At 48.2% G+C, this 5928-nt stretch overlaps 1 long non-coding RNA gene across 1 annotated transcript; it reads right to left on the bottom strand.

Moving 5' to 3' along the window:
- Positions 1 to 3171: 3171 nt before the first annotated feature.
- On the bottom strand, positions 3172 to 5525 carry LOC133736246 (uncharacterized). Its single transcript, XR_009859468.1, has 4 exons — positions 5325 to 5525; positions 5185 to 5237; positions 4656 to 4714; positions 3172 to 3501 (listed from the first exon to the last, which is right to left on the bottom strand). It is a non-coding gene; the product is annotated as an uncharacterized LOC133736246 (long non-coding RNA).
- Between the last annotated feature and the right edge of the window lie 403 nt (positions 5526 to 5928).

Below are 5928 nucleotides of genomic sequence, written 5' to 3'. Positions count from 1 at the left end.
CAAACTAGTCATGCTAGTAGGTATCTACAAGTCCCCGAAGTCCCCAAGTAAGAGGAGCTTCTTGGTTGGGGAGTTATACACATGATGTCACCAAGCATAAGTAACCGGGCGGTACGGAGCCCCTACAAGTCCCCGAACTCCGTAAGCAAGAAGGGACTCATTAACCTACACAACAAAGACAAAAAACAGGCATACGTAGAATGCTCGTTGCATTGGGCAACAAATGTGAGTTGTATGGGTATGCGTTGGCATATACGAATGTATGAGGTGCGTGATACATGGTCGTGTGAGCATATGGATTGCATATGATAAATGCGTGACGCGCGCAAGGAGACGAACGAGGTCGAGTTTGACGGGGTTATGCTCGTGAGATGCAAGTTGCATGAGTGCCGCGAAGGTATGCATTTGTAACTCAAGAACGATGACCGCGCGTACGATTGTGTCTGTTTGGTTTTCGGTCGTATTAATGGAACGAGAAAAGAATTTGATTTGTCGCGGTCGGTAAACGACAAATGGTAGAAAAATTCAATGTTCCATTAACGTGTGGTGTGTCGAGTAGACATGAGCGTAAAGCTCGAGGATTGCCGGGAAGGCATGAGCGGAAAGCTCGTGAGCGGGAAACTCGGGGCTGCCGGGAAGGCATGAGCGGGGAGCTCGTGGGTTGCCGGGAAGGCATGAGCGGAAGCTCAAGGGTTGCCGGGAAGGCATGAGCGGGAAGCTCAAGGGTTGCCGGGAAGGCATGAGCGGAAGCTCGGGGTGCCGGGAAGGCATGAGCGGGAAGCTCGTGGGTTGCCGGGAAGGCATGAGCGAAACCTCGGGGCATGAGCGGGAAGCTCGTGGGTTGCCAGGGAGGCATGAGCGGAAGCTCGGGGTGCTGGGAAGGCATGAGCGGGAAGCTCGTGGGTTGCCGGGAAGGCATGAGCGAAAGCTCGGGGTGCCGGTAAGGCAGGAGCGAAAGCTCAGGATGCCGGGGAGGCATGAGCGGAAACTCAAGGGTTGCCGGGGAGGCATGAGCGGAAGCTCAGGGGTTGCCGGGAAGGCATGAGCGGGAAGCTCAAGGGTTGTCGGGAAGGCATGAGCGGAAGCTCGGGGTGCCGGGAAGGCATGAGCGGGAAGCTCGTGGGTTGCCGGGAAGGCATGAGCGGGAAGCTCAAGGGTTGCCGGGAAGGCATGAGCGGGAAGCTCAAGGGTTGCCGGGAAGGCATGAGCGGAAGCTCAGGGTGCCGCGAAGGCATGAGCGGGAAGCTCGGGGTGCCGGGAAGGCATGAGCGGAAGCTCGGGGTGTCGCGAAGGCATGAGCGGTAAGCTCGTGGTGCCGGGAAGGCATGAGCGGGAAGCTCAAGGGTGCCGCGAAGGCATGAGCGGTAAGCTCGTGAGCGGAAGCTCGTGGTGCCGGGAAGGCATGAGTGGGAAGCTCAAGAGTGCCGCGAAGGCATGAGCGGTAAGCTCGGGGTGCCGCGAAGGCATGAGCGGTAAGCTCGGGGTGTCGCGAAGGCATGAGCGGTAAGCTCGTGAGCGGAAGCTCGTGGTGCCGGGAAGGCATGAGCGGGAAGCTCAAGGGTGCCGCGAAGGCATGAGCGGTAAGCTCATGAGCGGAAGCTCGTGGTGCCGGGAAGGCATGAGCGGAAGCTCGGGGGTGCCGCGAAGGCATGCGCGGTAAGCTCGTGAGCGGAAGCTCGTGGTGGTAGGAAGGCTTGAGCGGTGAGCTCGGCGGTGCCGGGAATGCACGAGGGCGAAAGTCGGCGGTGCCGCTGAGGCACGAGGGCGAAAGCTCGGCGGTGTCGCTGAGGCACGAGCGCGAAAAGCTCGGCGGTGCCGCTGAGGCACGAGGGCGAAAAGCTCGGCGGTGCCGCTGAGGCACCAGCGCGAAAGCTCGGCGGTTGCCGCTGAGGCGAGAGCGTGAAAGCTCGGCGGCGCATTAACGGGTAGCTCGAGGTGATGCCCTGAGGCATGAGCGTGACCGTTGCTAATTATGCTGGGCTGTATGTACAAGTCCCCGAAGTCCCCAGTCAAGGAGGGTGTTCTTGCGGGTTGATACCAAAGCGTAGCTTTGTGCCGTATATCAAGCATAATTAGTGCGAGTGCGTTGTCCATCTAGAATTGGTTGGAGCGAACGCTTTTGCCCTTTCGGGTGGGCCCCTGCCAGGCCCTGCGAGGAGTCCCCCACTCCTGGCTATAGACCTCCGGATGGTCGGAAAATTGTTTGGTGAGGGGAGCTGCGCGGAGCAGAGGGTGTTGGGTAACGAGCCCAATCTTTGGTACCCAAGCGTCGGGGTTAACTGCCGGATCAATGGCTGCCGTAGGCTGTGTTAACTAGTCCCTTTACTATTTCTCAGAGGAGAAACTTGACTGCAATGCCGTGTAGCGGTCATTGTCATTATGAGGCGTTGCCTTACCGCTTGGCGGTTGGTCGTAGACCATAGACTCGTAAAGTTTGTATCTGCATGAAAAAATGACAAACACATAGAGCAAGTAATAATATTTTGTTTGAGTGTCCCATGTTTATTTAATTGGGTTGCAATTAAATAGGAGCATGGCATATGTGTCTAGCATGTACTTGTAATGTGGATGCTAATATCATTTTTGCATTTTTGTAGGCATGCTTAGAGATCATTGAGATCGATATTTGAAGCATGGCATATCTAGCATGTAAGGCCTAGAAAATGTTGCCAAATCTACGAAATGTTGTAGGCATGCTTAAAAGTTATGGAAGCATGTAAAAGCATATCAAGTGTGATATATTGTTGGCATGCATAGAAGTAGTAAAAGCATGGCATTGGCATGGCACTAGCTCAAATTGAAAGAGCGTAAAGGAAGATATAGTTACTTATCTTATGCCAATTTGGAGCGAGTTGGAGTTGGAATTGATTAAGTGCCCAAATTATGTTGGAGTTGTCCTAGCCTCGCTAGCAGACGAATATGTCGCCGCCGGACTTGCTATCGGAAAATGTCGCCGCTGGATCCGCTAGCGGAAAATGTCGCCGCGGACACGCTGGCCAAAGATGTCACCGCCGGACTCGCTTAGCGGAAAATTTCGCCGCAGGACTCGCTCTGACAAGACCCGCCCCGAATTCCACCTTGGAATCCGAAGTGGCCCTGCGGGACCCACCTTTAAAGGAGATTTACCAAAAATTTCGGCATAACCTCCCTTAAAAATGGATAACCCAAAATCCTGCGGAAAACCAAAATTCACTTCTAATCATCCAACCATAACTCCTGGAGCCACCCTGCTCCCAAATTCCTCCAAATCCGTCTCAAAGTTAAAAACATCATACATAATCTCCGAAAGGTACAAGTTACTACAATCACCAAAGTTAGGCCATAGACCTCAAATATAATACATATAAGTTGGGTCACATATCCCTTAGTAATCAGAGCATTCTAGGAATATAAATAGACAAGGAATACAGTAGGTTAACCAGGTAACCTACAGAATGTGATGGCGGAAGCAGGTACGGTCACTATGGCTCACCCTCGTACACCGAGCAACAGTACTGCAATCTGGGCATTTGAAACCGAAGGGCCCAGGGAAAAGTATATAAAACGTTAGCGTGAGTGGACAAAAATAAATAATTGAAAGAAAAGAAAAAAAAAAGGGTTTTATACTTTTCCACATTTATCTCAATAAAACTCCCGATGCATGCAATAATTAAGAAAAACCGACTAGCCCCGCTAGTCACAACAACAGAGTAAAAGATTGAATTTCAATACTCGAAAATATAAGTCCAGCCCCGCTGGTTAAGAAAACTCAGACTAGTCCCCGCTAGTCAAAAATAGTATAAGTAGGGGAAGATGATAGCCATACGAATAAGCCACTCAGGCTTGGTTGGGTGATAGCCTCCCAGGCTAAAGAACTCCCATAACTCCCGTAATATACCCTTACGCCACTAAGTGTAGCGATAGGATACTGGGCTACAGAATTACTGTCACAGAGACAGTAACCTGCGCCACAAAGGCGGAAGGGCTACGGTGATCCCATCACCGCGCCACAAAGGCGGAAAATCAATGCTAGCATGATAAAATCACCCCTCAGTATGGCACAGGGAAACATAACCGAAAATCCAGTAAATCCAAAATACATAAAGCTTCCCCCAACTCTCGCAAATGAATTTCCAACGACGTGTCCCACACGCCAAGAATATCTCAAATCAATAGCAAAAATGCGAGAAATAATAATAAATCATAATCTCCATAATTCGAAACAAAACCAATTCCAAAATCATCATCAAGGCATTCCCAATGCCAAAATCCGAAAGTCGATAAATAAATAAGAAAGATCAATAAATTAACGGCGTGTCCCACACCAAAAATAAACTCATATTAAAAAAATAAATAAGGAATAATTCCATCGAAATCCCATTTCGAAAATCTTTCAGAAATCTCAAATCGATGAATGAAATTAAATATGAAACTCCGGAAATCAACATAAATCACAAACTCGAATCCGAGCATAACGAATTAATATCCGAAATTCATGACCGAGGTAAATCATAATCCATCTCAGAAAATCATTATTGAAAGCCAATCCATGAGATAAACCAATAATCAAATTCCGGAAACAAATAATACGCTTGAAAAGTAATACGATAATTAAATAAAGAATTAATTCAAGAAATAAACGCATGCATCATTATTTAAAACAAAAGTCCACTCACAATATGCGGTCAATCCTGACGTCGCTCGTGGTTCTCCTCGTATGGAGACTCCTCTCGTCCTGTACGAATAACAATCATAAATATGTATAATTCACAGGACTGAACTTTAACTTTACGATACTTATAATCGGAAATTCAAAATAATCCCCCTTCCTAAAACCGACTTCTCAACACTCTACAACATCCATCCTTAATACTCCGTCAATATTCAATCATCGATAAATTAATTCTCGAGTGAATTCGAAATAATTCCGGCATTCGAATTCACGCAAACCGTTAATTATACAATTTAAACTCAATCCGAAATTCCTCCGATGTCAACCAAACTTCACACATTACATTCTACAATCATTAACTTGTATAGGGGATTAAAACGACATCTAAAACCCTGCTATACGCGCCTCCACGCGCTACCTACAGTGGCCCCACGCGCCGGCGGCGACCTTCTCCGATGACCACCAAATTCCGGCAACAACATCATCTCAACAGACCCAAACAACTTCTCAACTACAACATTGATCAATTTTACCTCTAAGTGGCCGAATCGAGCCGGTGAAGGAAAGCCCCGAAGCTCCAAGAACCCTAGAATGGAAAATTATCAATTCGGCTTCTACAATGCAAATTGGAACGAACCACCTTAGGGAAAATAATCACCATCAAAAACCGTACCTTCGATGGGAATATGGCGGCCGGAGGTGGCCGGAATGGCCGGAAATCGGCAAAATCCCAAAACTGCAACCGGGGAGGAATTTCCTTCGATCCGAGCTTTTCCGGCCAAATCGTCCAAATATACCTCCAGAGACGTGACCGGGGGAAGAAACCGAGCTTGGGGGTGGCCGGATTACGTCCGGAGTCGGCCGGAAGAGGAAGAAATCGAAGGGGAAAGAAATCGGCCGAGAGGGGAGGAAGAGTCGGGGAGAGAGAGAGAAAAGGGGGGGGTGGGTTTCTGGTTTTGGAAACCTACCCTGGTAAGTTTCTATTTTTATCCAAAAATTACCATGAACAGTAATTTTTGAATTTCCCTCATAACTTTTGCATACGAGCTCCGATTTTTACGTACCACATATGCACGCACTCGGTTTAACGTCCTCTACAACTTTCATGAAGGAAATTTTCTCAAATTTTTAACTCATAAAAAAATCAATTTTTAACCACCCCCTAAACGTTAAAATTATAACCGCAAACGGTAACCATAAGGAATTCCATGCAACTGAATAACAAGGGTATATCAGATATGGGGTGTAACAATTCACCCCCCCTAAAAAAAATTTCG

This window comes from Rosa rugosa, chromosome 3 (assembly GCF_958449725.1).
Source record: "Rosa rugosa chromosome 3, drRosRugo1.1, whole genome shotgun sequence".
Classification (NCBI taxonomy): Eukaryota; Viridiplantae; Streptophyta; class Magnoliopsida; order Rosales; family Rosaceae; genus Rosa; species Rosa rugosa.
The sequence above is the reverse complement of the archived record's forward strand: the minus strand, read 5'-3'. Positions and strand labels throughout refer to the sequence as shown.